Source organism: Rhinatrema bivittatum, chromosome 1 (assembly GCF_901001135.1).
Source record: "Rhinatrema bivittatum chromosome 1, aRhiBiv1.1, whole genome shotgun sequence".
NCBI classification, from domain to species: domain Eukaryota; kingdom Metazoa; phylum Chordata; class Amphibia; order Gymnophiona; family Rhinatrematidae; genus Rhinatrema; species Rhinatrema bivittatum.
Window position 1 is genome coordinate 347,315,044 of NC_042615.1, and position 13,920 is coordinate 347,328,963.

The window sequence follows — 13,920 nt, forward strand, 5'->3', positions numbered from 1 at the left end:
CTTCCGGACCCCCGCTGGACTTTTGGCAAGTCTCGTGGGGGTCAGGAGGCCCCCCACAAGCTGGCCAAAAGTTCCTGGAGGTCCAGCGGGGGTCAGGGAGCGATTTCCCGCCGCGAATCGTTTTCGTACGGAAAATGGCGCCGGCAGGAGATCGACTGCAGGAGGTCGTTCAGCGAGGGTTCCGGCGCCTCGCTGAACGACCTCCTGCAGTCGATCTCCTGCCGGCGCCATTTTCCGTACGAAAATGATTCGCGGCGGGAAATCGCTCCCTGACCCCCGCTGGACCTCCAGGAACTTTTGGCCAGCTTGTGGGGGGCCTCCTGACCCCCACGAGACTTGCCGTCCAATCGTGTTCGTCTATGGCCGCCGCCTTTTTCGGCGCCATTTTGGAAAATGGCGCCGGCTGAAGACAACAAGATTCAGGAGCAGGAGCCCGTTCCGGACCGCTGCCGTTCCGGACCGCCGCTGGACCCGCAGGTTATTTAACTCATTTGGGGGGGGTTCGGGAGGGTGGGGGATTTAATTTAAAGGGTCGGGGGTGGGTTTTAGGGGGTTTTAGTGTGCCGGCTCACGATTCTAACGATTTATAACGATAAATCGTTAGAATCTCTATTGTATTGTGTTCCATAACGGTTTAAGACGATATTAAAATTATCGGACGATAATTTTAATCGTCCTAAAACGATTCACATCCCTAGTACAGAGTTCATGCTTGATCTTACTCGTACTAGCACCTAAGAACATAAGATTTGCTATACTTTGTCAGACCAAAGGTCCATCAAGCCCAGTGTCCTGTTTCCAATAGTGGTCAATCCAGGTCACAAGTACCTGTCAGGATCCCAAGAGGTAGATGGATTCCAAGCTGCTTATCCTAGAGATAAGCAATGGATTCCCCCCAAGTCCACCTTAACAATTGCTTATGGAGTCTTCCTCCAGGAACTTGTCCAAACCTTTTTTAAACACAGCTACACTAATAGCTTTTACCACATCCTCTGAAAATGAATTCCAGATCTTAATTATACGTTGAGTAAAAAATTATTTTCTAATATTAGTTTTAAATGATTCTCCAATAATTTCATTGTGTATCCCCTAGTCTCTGTACTCTTTGAAAGAGTAAATAACTGATTAATGTTTAGTCGTTCAAATCCACACATTATTTTATAGACCTCTATCATATCTCCAAGCTGAAGAGACCTAATCTCTTTAGTCTTTCCTCATAGGGGAATTGTTCCATCCCTTTTATCATTTTGGTTGCCCTTCTCTGTACCTTTTCTAATTATATTATTTTGAGATGTGGTGACCAGAACTGCACACAGTACTCAAGATGAGGTTGCACCATGGAGTGATACAGAGGTATTATGATATACTCTCTTTTATTCTTCTTTCCTTTCCTAATAATTCCTAGCTTTTGCTGCACACTGAGCAGAAGATTTCAACATATTATCAACAATGATGCCTAGATCTTTTCCCTGAATGGAGACTCCTGATGTGGAACTTTGCATTCTTAAAACTGCAAATTGTTTGGCCAAGATTATCTTTCAAAATTTTGCTAATGAACCCTTAGAATTTAGTATTACTGCCTTACCAATATGCATACTTCTAAAAATGCACAACCCAGACTTACACACAATGGTGTTGTTAATCAGCCCCTAAAAGCAGTATTCATGTTAGCTTTCTTGTCTATTTCCCTTGGAGGGCCATGAGATGGAAACAGAAGAGAATGTCATCTGGAATAAAACTCAGATTTTGAAAGATAGACTCATTATCTTACCCTGAAACAGTTCTGCATGGCTGTTTAAATCAATATATTTAGTGCACACTTTTCACAAGAACATCCTCAGGATGAAATCAAAATGTTCTAACAAGCTGAACATTATATTATTTTATGCAAGAATTATTTCATTGGAGGTACATAAGTATTAGAGCTTAAAAGGTGTTCATAAAAGTTGGACTGTTCCTTTCCTATAATTGCATTTCTTACGAGTAGAATGCAATATATTTATTTTTTTACTTTGTCAGACTGTGTCATCCATTTAAATATAGGTGAGGTGGGGGAGGTTGGAGAAGGTCAGCTGTGCACATATGTGGCTTCTTTTCTGATTTCAGAGGGCCAGACACTACTGCCTGTGTCTGGCCCTCTGTGTCTGATACATTTCTATTCTTCCAGGAGGCACTTTCTGCTAATCAATGTGATATTATTTGCTCATAGTAAGTTCCTTTTTGTACTGTATCCTTGTGTGTAACTCCGGCCCATGCTTTTTAAGAAGTATGCACATCAGTAAGGCAGTAATACTAAATTCTAAAGGCCCATTAGCAAAATTTTGAGAGATAATTTTGGCCAAACAATTTGCAGTTTTAAGAGTGTAATAAGATCTAGTGGACGTGGGATCTACTTATTTATTACAATAAAATGTTTGATGAGTAGCATTCCTGTAATGTTGGTTCCAGTGGCACGCATAGAGCACATTATATCATGATTTCTACTTGCTTGGCATTTTGTCAAAACAGAGTAGGTTTATTTGTTTATGAAATCTGGCAGCCAGGGTCAGAGTTCCAAGTTCTGTCTATGTGCCAAATTTCAGAAAAATTGGTGCGATCGCTATTTGAGCTAAAGGAAATGGAGAATATTAATTTGTTTAGGTTTCAGACATTTAATTCAGATTGTTTTTCAAGCCTCTTTAATTAAAAAAAAAATGATTGGTAATTTTTTAACCCAAACATCACACCTTTAGAGTTGGATAGAATCTTTGGTATTTTCAAATGTTAAGTTTTAGGATTTTTCAGGCATTGGGTTAAAAACTCAAGTATTGCACATGCACAGGAAAAATGTGGGGTAAAAATTATAATATTCTTGAACATTGGCACGATAATATAGTGAGTATGTTCATGTACTTTAATATTGACATGAATACTGATGTCTATGGTAGGGCATTGCATAGATTGGAGGGTTCCAGAACATTCCAGGGTGAGGGACACAAGGGAGAAGGGCATGGGGCAGAGGGATACAAATAGTTAGGGGATGTAATAGAGGAAGCAAGCACAGGACAGTGGCATATGGACCAATTACGGCGTACATGCACTGGCTTATGGAGAGAACCCCTGTGTGTGGTTAGCTGGCCAAAGATGATCACTAGAATGGCTGTACTAGATAAGAAGATTAAGAGTGTAAAAATGTGTATGGGAGAGGAAAACCCAAGTAGATGTAAACTGAAGGCTGAGAGTGCAGAAAGTCTAGGAGGTGTTGGTTCTGACTGAACTGGAAGTTTAGTTAAACATGCAAAAAAAATAAAGACAGCAATCACTGACGGCCGGGGGAGGGGGGGTCCTGGGGTATTGAGGATATACACAGCTACAGGGTCACAAATAAAGAAGAGGTACAGGCAAACGGCCAAGGAAAGTGAGACGTGAGAGACTGGCATGGGGGTTAGGGAAAGGGAATTAAGCATATTTCTGGAAACAAAATACAGCAATGAGAAACTATCCCCACAGATAGTTTGCATAGGTTTCAAGTTTTAAGTAAACTGAGACTAGAGTTTTGAAAAAGTGAAGAGCTCCACTCTCCAATTAGTTTGCTAAGAATAAAACATAGCACAATGTGTTGCAAAATAAATCAACATTACACTCTTCCAAAGTGTTTTGGGAAAATAAAAGCAGTAGAATATAATATAGATCTCTGCTTTTCCCTCCTCCCCATTACCTTGTTAACTCAACAGTTTCCTGTCTGCCCAGGGGAACTATACTGATTATGCACAAGCATCATTTCTGCATAATTCTGCATCCCCTGCATAATTTATTTTTTGGTGCATAATTTCTCTTTTTATGTATTTTTATGATGTTGACTGCATATTTTAAAGACTGCTTGGAAAATTATTTATATTGCTATCAGGGGACCGAGGCAGAGCACTCAGCAGCAACCCGTTCTTCCTCTTTTACTGCAAAAAACTTACCTAAATTCTTGTTAGTGTCCAAGACTTGCAAAAGACAACTCGCATAAGTGAGCACTGAATGGGCTGGGCCTGAGAATGGTGCTGTGGGTTTGTACAGAAGGCACCATAGTTTAGCTGGGTTATTCATAGGGAACTTCATTTTCAGTTTTTATTTGATTTTTCTGGGATAATTCAATTTTATAACAGAAAAACTCAGTGAAAAAATGACTTTTTTAACATACAGAAAAAAATCAGTGGAAAAGTCATTTTCCATTGAAATTTCCACAAAAAATAATATAAAAACTGAAAACCGAGATCTCTAGATATGTAGTTCCATTAATTTCTAGCAAATACTTGCCATGTGTTGTAAGAATTTGATAAAATGTGTCAGTTTTCTTTTACTGTTTTAGAGAATGTGCTTGATATGAAAAGGTACTGAAACAATTTTGAAAAATTCAGCAGATTAACAATGGTAGGAAGTGGCACCCATAGTTCCAGAAAGTAATATAAACTTCATACTTGACCAAGTTACCAAATAATTCAAAATTTGTATTTCCAATAACAAAGATATTGCTTAAGGAAATGCATATGGTGCAACAAAGCTGTTAAATTTAATACATTCTTTCAGAATGTAACATAACATAGGTACAGCCTTACCTGCTACTATTTTGCCATCAAAGTTAAAGGTTTGAGATGTTTTAGTGAAACCGCAAATGGGTTGGTTGGTTTAAAACTATTTCTTAGAGGCCTATTCAATAAACTGCCACAACAGCTAATTTAAAATGATTTTACAATGCTTAGCATTATTAGGCACATGGAATTCTGAAGGTTCCCCTATAAACTATGATTAGATCCATTCTTTTTAATGCAAACTTAATTTAAAGTTACTGTCAGATTGGGGTCTCCAAAAGTGTTTGTTTTGAGTGTACCATAATAGGAATGAACCTCCATCTTAAGCCAGGGTATGTTGAGCATGATTTCATTATTTCAAATTTATTATCAGTGCTTTTCTTTTTTCTTGCATTGTACTAAACATAACTTCCTTCTGGAGTTTGTACGATATTTGCGCTCGATATTCAAAACTGCAGCATAGGTGCAACTCTCAAAACACAAAATTATGGAAGTCACCAATCTTTGGTACCACGACCTGGTTAAAAAGAACTTACAAGCTCATCTCAATATATTGCTTGTATATTTGGGGAGGCTGATATTCAGTTAAGTTAGACCATAGAACAGAATATCTAGCAGGGTATCGGCTGTCGTGGTACATTTGGGCACCAACAACATAGGAAAATGTGGGAGGGAGGTTCTGGAAGCCAAATTTAGGCTCTTAGGTAGAAATCTTAAATCCAGAACCTCCAGGGTAGCATTCTCTGAAATGCTCCCTGTTCCATGCGCAGGTCACCAGAGACAGGCAGAGCTCTGGAGTCTCAATGTGTGGATGAGACGATGGTGCAAGGAAGAGGGATTCAGTTTTGTTAGGAACTGGGGAACCTTTTGGGGAAGGGGGAGTCTCTTCCGAAGGGATGGGCTCCACCTTAACCAGGGTGGAACCAGACTGCTGGCTCTAACCTTTAAAAAGGAGATAGAGCAGCTTTTAAACTAGAACAAAGGGGAAAGCCGACAGTCACTCAGCAGTGCATGGTTCGGAGAGAGGTATCTTCAAAGGATACTAATGATGCATTAGAATTAGGGCATCCCCACAGTGAGGTTCCAATAATAAGAAAAGTAGTCCAAGTGCCTGTAACTAAAAACTCACCTGAGCTAAAAAATTCTAACTTATCCCTATCAATTAAAAAGCAGAATGAAAATACAAACAAAAAACAAACTTTGAAATGTTTGTATGCTAATGCCAGAAGTCTAAGAAGATGGGAGAATTAGACTGTATAGCAGTGAATGTTGACATAGACTTAATTGGCATCTCAGAGACATGGTGGAAGGAAGACAACCAATGGGACAGTGCTATACCGGGGTACAAATTATATCGCAATGACAGAAAGGAGCACCCGGGAGGCGGTGTGGTGCTTTATGTCCGAGACGGCATAGAGTCCAACAGGATAAACATCCTGCACGAGACTAAATGCACAATTGAATCTTTATGGGTAGAAATCCCTTGTGTGTCGGGGTAGACTATAGTGATAGGAGTATACTACCGTCCACCTGGTCAAGATGGTGAGACTGACAGTAAAATGCTAAGAGAAATTAGGGAAGCTAACCAAATTGGTAGTGCAGTAATAATGGGAGACTTCAATTACCCCAATATTGACTGGGTAAATGTATCATCGGGACACACTAGAGAGATAACGTTCCTGGATGGAATAAATGATAGCTTTATGGAAATTTGATTTAATGACTGGAAGGGGGACAGTAAGCAAATCACGGCTCTCGTGCTAAACTTTCAAAAGGAAAACTTTGATAAAATGAGAAAAATAGTTAGGAAAAAACTGAAAGGAGCAGCTACAAAAGTAAGAAGTGTGCAAGAGGCGTGGTCATTGTTAAAAAATACCATCTGTTAAAAGAGGAGCGTCCCCTGTGTCTAATTACAGAATAAATACCAGCTTCAGACGGTAATAAAGAAAGGGGTTTATTAATACAGGTAATTATATAGAGGAAGGCGGATAATTCCTCTAGGAGCAGAAAAATACAGAAAGAATTTAGTACAAGCAAAGGTGTACAAGGTCTGTTTAAAATCTGCTCAGTGTTCTTAACGTGTGCATCAGCTTATAAAGGGTCTGGGGTCTGCTATTATCAGTCATCTGCATAATCCACACCCTTTACCTTTAATAGCCAATCGATATATATTTTAACATGTGTACTTTAGCTTGCTCTCACTATAGGCCACAGGCCTCTTCTTATCAGTTAGAATAACAAACTTAGTTCCATCCTTCCAGGAATGATGTCATCTGTGCTGGATGATTCTCTGGCAAGTTCAGTGATCAGTGCTTCATAGTGCTATAACTACATATGTGCAGGATATATGCAGTGCACTATTCTACATATCCCCCTGTGAAGGGTGATTGGCTAAGAACCCTTCATACCTATCTGAGTCACATATCGCCATGTCTTAGGCTGCCCAGCCTAGTTAAGGCTACTCCTTACTGGCGAGAGGCATTACCCGTCTTCGTACCGATATGCTCATTTTTCACAGATAGTCATTACAGGTGGTGGGGAATGATGCAGTGTCAGCATGAGAATCCAGAAGCATCAGGTTCAAGGTTTCAGCTTGATTAAGCATGATCCGAGTGCTAGTCTGTGTTACCAACATTGCAGAAACTTGATCACGGCATCTTCGTAGGCAGATACAGAGACATGGTAAGCAGAGACAAACAACTAGCCCAAGTAAGGCAATTGTACACATGGAGCCAATTAGAATTTGGAATCCTGAACCTAAACTAGAAAACCATGAGCCAAGGGATCCAAATGGATCACTGACATCAAGTCCTTTCCAGGTTTGCACCGGTACATGTGCTATAGACATCATGTTCCGAGTGATTTCCTCAATCACTTCACCCTTGTCGTCTATTTGAAGACAACAGTTACTGAGGTTAAATTTACCAGATAATCCTCTTTCTACAGCTAGTATATAATCTAATGCTAGATGATTCTGATAAATAGCATTCCAAAAACCCTTTTGCTGAGTGGCTAATATTCTCAGTGCTTTAACAGTTTCATTAGTAATTATTTCAACAACAGCTTGCAATCTTATAATACGATTCAACATATAAATTGGAGTTCCATAACCCCAAGAGCCTTTCTAATAGGTTACAATATTGAGCCAATAAGAATTTACCATTTGAGCTTACATGGTATAGTTGAGAAAAGATTGAGATAAACAAGAAGAATTGCCTATAGCTATAGTGTGTAATACTGTGTAAGGTCTATGAATGCACTTTGTTGCAACGATGGAGTGGGCCAATATCCACTGCGCTTTACATGAGATAGGATCGGTGCTTTTACACATGGGGGTCACAAATATAACAATCAAGAGGGATAACCTAGCAGAGCAGTTGGACATCCTTCTTAAAAGGTACAGAGAAAACATGAAGAGGTAATCCATTGAAATGGACAAGGAGGAGAAGGAAAAACAACAAAAACATAAGGCATGTTCTGGTCATAGGTAGGAGTAGGTACAGTTGCATATCCTTGTGAGAGGAAGCCTCAGAATGGGTAAATTTCTACAAGGAGATCAATCTCAGAATAAGCACAAAGGCCATAAAACTACCAGGAAATATTTGTGAGAGGGTATAAACAAACTCCAGGTAAAATCTGAAAGGAAGTGTTACAGGAAGAAATGTTCAAAAAGGTTACAGAGAAATCAGAGTATAAAGGGAATAGGATATTGGAATATAAAAAGCCAGCAAAGTAATTACTATAGGTACAGGCTGTAGAAGAAAGAATAAGTCAAAGAGATGCAGAGGTACCAACAGTAAGACGAGTGGGAAAATGCTAGAAATAGCTTACAGCAAATAGAACAGCATGAATGTAACGTACTCTGATGTAGCAGAAATATATATGCACATAAGAAAAGGGGAGATCCAGAGAAAAACCTGATAGTTAAAGGATAAGAGCGTGTATGGCCAAGCCAAATCATTACCACATCTATAGGTCAAATCCCAGAATGCGGGTAGGGAATATACTTAAAAATGAGGGAAACCGACCTTTCGGTAGGGAGTCAAAGGGCAAATGTCATAACTAAATCTTGAGGAGTGTCTCATTTATGGACTTGTATCCATTGTTGGGCAGGGACTTCAGTAGGGTCAAAACAGGTAATGGTTGTATGCACATACACTGTATTGTGTGGAATTATGAGAACGGTATGTAACTGTCCCTTCACAATCATAAGGGAATTTGTATAGCAGAGTAGAAGTTTTAGTCGTACCATCTATAGTTACTGTGATGCAAGCATTACAATTCGGGTCAGTGGTGCATACAGGGAGTATGCCATTCCAAAAGTATAATGCACAAAGAAGGATAAACATGTTAATGCAAAAAGTGAATACCAAACTGGAAATACAAAAGCAAACTGATAGTAACAAAGAAAAGAAGGCAAAGAAAAAGGGCTGTTGAAACATTAGGCAAGTGCAGTCATGTGACAAAGCATCTGTAGGCCCAATAGTGGATAAAACATTGTCCAGGGATAAGGGATTCAAGAAAACATTTGACCATACTGGGGCATATCTCGTTCTAAGAGAGCAATCAGTGGGATATAGTATGTGGGTAATGTAATCAAGGCAGCTTTCATAGACACGGATAATGGGTGAAGAAAAGCATATTACATAATCATATACGGATATAAGAGGTTGGAGTTAGACAGGGAAGATACTACAAAATTTAGAAAAACCAGCATTAATTCTGTCCAAATAATGGCAATTTGCAAATAGGACCAAACAGCATCTGAGCAAGACAAAAACAATGAATACGATGTATGATGGCAGTCTTTGAAAACAGTTCACAGTCCCAGTCAGGATAATCTTTGAATTCAATGATGCAGATGGGGGAAAACAGGTCATTCAGCTTAGTGCGCGTCAGGGACAGGAAACAGAGCCGTGCAGTTCGACAGTAGGTAAGTTACTTGATCAGAAGCTACCATAAGAGCAAAACAAATTCAGATTAATTAGGGAGAAGAGTTCACCACAGACATCACATCACAAAGAACATTAAACTTTGACACACAACGGCACTCATTCATCAGAACACAGAAGACAAACAAGAAACACATGGTTTACTTCTGATGAGCTCAAACCCCTGATCAAAAATAAAGGTAGGCCAAAAAAAAACATAAAAAAGTACTGAGAAAATGTCTAGATCGATCTAGAATAAAAACAAAAGAAAAAGCAAAAAACAATCAGTTGAAAAATGAAAAACAATGAAAAACGGAGAAAAAGAAGAAAATGTAATCTTCAAATGGTCCAACGACTATTGACCTGGGGAAACATAAAATCTGAGAACAGATAAAGGTTAGAGGAATTACAGCTCATTTGAAACTAAATATCCTGATATGAATTCAGCAAACTACAGTCATAAAGCTACTGTTGGTTCTTTAATATAGCTGCGCCACTAGGAGGCGCTGTGCTCATTAATATTCAGCTTTCACTCTTTTTTTTTTCTGAAAGACAGGCCTGTGACAAAAGCATGGTTACCGGGATAACTCTTGCGCTGCTGGGGAAAACCTTCACCTCTGTGAAAGGAGGAAACATCATTAATTAGAACATATAACTGATACATAAGGGCAATTTTCCAGTGTGCAAGAAAAGACTTAGGACTGTACTGTAAGTATGCCAGCGCAATGACCAAAGCACTGTATACCGTGAAAGAGACAGAATCCTGACTGCTAAAGAATTCAAGTTGTACTCAATGTCCCAAAAACTATGAATTATCTGAGTAACGTTCAATTCCTTGCTAATCCATGGTTAAACTAAACACACGTACAGCCTTTATCACCTTCCTGTGAGAAACCCTATCTCCGTCACCGCACAGCGAGACAAGCGGTGAGCTTGAAACATGAAGGCAGATCCCTGCAAACTGCAGCAGATAATGCCCTCAAAGCCAACTGATCACGGACTCCTGTAGGAAAGAGTACTATACAAACATTGGTCAGGAATAAATAGAGAAAGGAAAAAACTAAAAGTGCAGGGGAGGGTACGCTTGCCAGTAAACTAAACTGATCAAAGTATGAAAAGGGAGTCTCTTGTTATTGTGTGTATGTGTATGTTGGTGTGGCCATAGGCAAATGAAAGGAAAGAATTTAATGAAACCTAAAAACAGTAAAAGTCCAGGATGTATAGAGCAAGGAGGATGAAAGGAAAAGATGCAAACTGCGGCACCCTGTAAATTGTCCCACCAGAGAGGGAGACTAGGGATGGCCTCAGCACTGGCCAAAGCCCTGCGGGGGCGGAACTTAGAAAATATAGCTGTTGCAAATAAAATGTAAGAACTATATAATACCTAAAACCAAGAAATGACCTGCGTGTAGTATCCTGAAAATATGTCCTAGCAGATGATGCCATAAAAGTCAGCCGTGCAGGCAGAGCTGGGAGCAAAGGAAAGGATAGCACAGGACAGAGGACAATAATAAACAGAAAAAGAGAGAGAGAGAGCTCACAAGGTTCAAGAGTTATTTATTGGTGTATTTGTATGTTCAAGTAAAGACAGAGCACGGGCCAGAGCAATGCAGACAGAAAAGAATAAGCAGTGAACACAGGAATAAAGGGAATGGCAGAGGGAGGGGGTGTCATGACGTCAGCCGCCAGAGGACTCAGCATGAGCCAGGACAGACAGGCACGGAGAGGCACTAAGATAAGGAGCTTGAAACAAAACTTCACTTCCCACCAAGCACCATGGAAGGGGACAAGGGAGTGGGAGGAGACACAAGAAAATGACTACCAATCCCAGGAGGCAAGGCCAGTACCTGAGGCTCTCAATTCACAACTTAACACTACAGGAAGAGAGGGGGGGCGAATAGGGGCGAAGCAGACTGATGGGGTCCGCTCTCCCCCGATACAGGAATGTGTGAGGGAGGGGCTGGGGGGATGGGAAAGGCGAGAGTTGCCCTGCGCCTCTCATCTGAAACAAAGAACAATGAAAAAAAACCAGAACGGTTAACTAGAAAGAAGGACAGCAGTGTAGATGTCCAAAATTCAGGGCTCAGTAACTATGCTAAAAGTAGGCAAGTCAACTTCCATGCAAAAACTGCAATTCCCATCATGCACCAAAAAAATCCCAGAGGAGCACAAAGGTAGGAAATCAAACAGATAATTAAAGGAAAGTAACTGTAAATCACAAAAGTGGTTCAGAAACTAACGGGAGCTAAAAAAAAAGGAACAGAACATTTGCAGGCAGGAAAGCATAAAAACTGTTATATAAAGGAAAGTAAGCAATTCAGTGGCAGGAGAAGGGGGGGGCTGAAGCTCCCCCTGCGTTCTGTATCTGTGTGCTAACAAGCCACAAATTGTAACATGACAGCAGGCAGAAAAAAGGGAGGGGGGATCACCTCCGTTCTCTGAGCAAAGAAAGAAATTCCAAAGGGTGGGGCACGAGCACTAACGTCCAAATAACCCAGGCACTTAACTCAGCAGCAAGAAATGCCGAGCGTAAACTACGGAAGGGGAATCACAGAGAACAGTAGAAACAGCGTCAGAACTAAGCTGAGCATTGGATGTACGTGGAAAACATATTTAAGATCAGTTAAAATAATCTCTGATGCTGTAACTTCTCCCAGTTTTTGCTTTCAATGTCAGAGTTATGATGGTCAGTCCTGTGATGGAAAGACAGCACAAGTAAAAGAAGAACAGAGCAGTGGGCTGAAGAAAAGCCCTTTGGAAATGCAAAGCGAACAGCAATTAACACAGCAGGCGATCTCTCAGCCTCACGGGGAAACCAGAAACCTGGAACCAGCCAGCAGTAAAGGCGATAGACAGGCACAAAAAAAACAGAGAGAGAAAAAACTAAGAAGACCAGAATTCAATGCGGTCACAGGGGATACACTGCGGTGGGGGCTACCACCAACTCTTTCACGCACGCCTATCGCTCCGTGAGCGCGGAACAGAGAGGGGGAAGGGAGCAGGCAAGAAAAGAACAGACCATGAGCAATGAAGCCATAAAACTTGAATAGCTGCAGTTAAACTAACAAGGGAAGCCAGTCACACAAAGAAAACGAAAGTGAAAGAAAATCAACACAGCAAAAAATAGGAGAAGACAAACAGGCAGAGAAAGACACAGAGAGAGAAAAAAAACTAACAAAACCAGAATGCAATGCGTTTACAGAGGACAAAGCATGGCAGGGAGGGGGGGGGGAGGTGGAGGGAGGTGGAGGGCCAACGCCCAAAGTGCCGAGAGAAACAAAGAAAGCCAGACACGAGCAGGCTCTGACGTAAGCAGGAAGGAATGTGCAGGGGGATGGGGCGTGACAACGCACAGCACCAAAAAAGGACAAAACTAAAGGGGGGGAAGCAAAACTCAATTACCCAACATGCACGGAGAAGAGACAAGGGAGGGGCGAGTTGGGAGGGGCGAGGAGGGAGGGGCGAGGAGGGAGAGCGAGGTGGCAGATAGAAGGATGAACACCAGACAAAGAAACCGGTCGCCACTTGGCACAGGAATGCAAAGGAATGCAAGGGGGGGGGGAAGGCGTCTCCCGCCTCAAGAAACAAAGAAAGTGCAAGCAGAAGCAAGGAAATGCAAGGGAGAAAGTAGAAAAACATACAGCATTTAAACAGAGCAAATTAAACAGTCAGAGAGAGAGAGAAGAAAGTGAAGGCAAAGGAGAAAAGAATGCAGAAGGTTTACAACTACAATAAACGGAACAGCAGAGAGAAAAAAAGGGAGGGGGAGAGGGGGAGCAGAAAATCTGCACGAGAACACCAAACTGAAGTGAAAGTCTGAAAGGTTGAAATAATACAGAACAAAACCTGCTAAATTAGCTCGTTGGTATACACACACATAGCTGGGAAAAAAAAAGTACTCGAAAGCAGATTCCACAGACAGTAAGGAATGTCATTCAAAAGAAGCACGAACTACAAGTTAAACTAGGTCTGGCAGACTAACAAACTATAGTAAAAAATAAAAGAGAAGACATAGATAACTGAAACATTAATCAAATCAATCACTTTTTCTTAAAAAAAATTAAAATTAAATCCCATACGTACCCAATCATGAACTGAAGGACTTCTCCCTATGGATCAACGTCTTGAATCCAAAGGTGAGAAGAGTTTAATGGTGACCTCCATGGCAGCCACCGGACTCACTTCACGATCTTGCCAGTACTAAAGTACGCTAATGACCCCAGGTCACCCTAAGTGGAACTGGTTAATTAGTCAAAAGCTTTAAGCAGGTCCGCAAACTGCTGTAGCCGGTAAGTCACAGGAAAGGGGCGCAAATCCTTTCCTATGAATCCCAGCGGTGGCTCCAGATGTTAAAAGAGGAGCGTCCCCTGTGTCTAATTACAGAATAAATACCAGCTTCAGACGGTAATAAAGAAAGGGGTTTATTAATACAG